A 989-nucleotide genomic window follows, 5' to 3' on the forward strand; every position below is an offset into this window, starting at 1 on the left:
GTATTATATATTACATTATCAGAGTGTTGTTGTTGATGCTGGTGCAAAATGTATGCAATATGTTACTGTTGTCACAAAATAAATATGAAATAAAAATGATTTTTGTTGTGGAACTTTTTTTTAGAAGCAATTTAGTGAGTTTTGAGGGGATACTTGTCTTTTGGCTGGTGTTTTGAGTTAAGATCTGTAAGTCATTATTCAAATCTTTCTCAAAATAATGGCTTGGTGTCTTGAAAAAACAAGAACATTTTTCAAAAAAGATATTAGTGATTTTCTCAGTATCTTGAAATAGTGACTCAGAATCTTTAAATGATAACTCTAAAAGATATGACTTCACTCAAAAAATTCTCAAATTCTACTTAATTGCTAGTTAATATATCAAAGGAATGCCTCAATTAATCCAAAAAGATAACTTATTATCTAAAAGTAACCACAAATGTCCCATAAATTGTGAGATAGACAAATGAGTATCTTAAAATACCGACATAGTATCTCAAAATAGTGATGAACCTTCTCTAGATAATAACATTGAAGTAATGACTCATGGTGGTTTCTCATTTTGAGATATGATGTCATTATTTTTGAGAACGTTCCAACATTTTTTGGCATGTAAGCTATTATTTTGACATACGTAATCATTAAGAGGAAGTTTCGATTCATTTTAAGATACTAAATTGTAATTTTGTGGCACTAAATCATAATTTCTGAGATACTATGTCATTATCTTGGGATACTAACTCAAAATGTATGAGACAGTTTCTCATAACTTTGAGATAATAATTCATTATTTTGATGTATTTAATAAATACTATTTATTATTATTATTTAGTGGCAGACATGGGCTTCCAATCTGCACCAGTTATAATCCAGTTTGAGCCAAACACCTGTGTAATTAAGACCAATTAACGATCAGGTGTGTTGGCCGGAAGTCTACAAAGTCCTGCTGCTGTTTCCTCTGCCCCAGTGTGTTTGTGCTGCAGAGAGAAACT

This window comes from Trematomus bernacchii, unplaced genomic scaffold, assembly GCF_902827165.1.
Source record: "Trematomus bernacchii unplaced genomic scaffold, fTreBer1.1, whole genome shotgun sequence".
Lineage (NCBI taxonomy): Eukaryota > Metazoa > Chordata > Actinopteri > Perciformes > Nototheniidae > Trematomus > Trematomus bernacchii.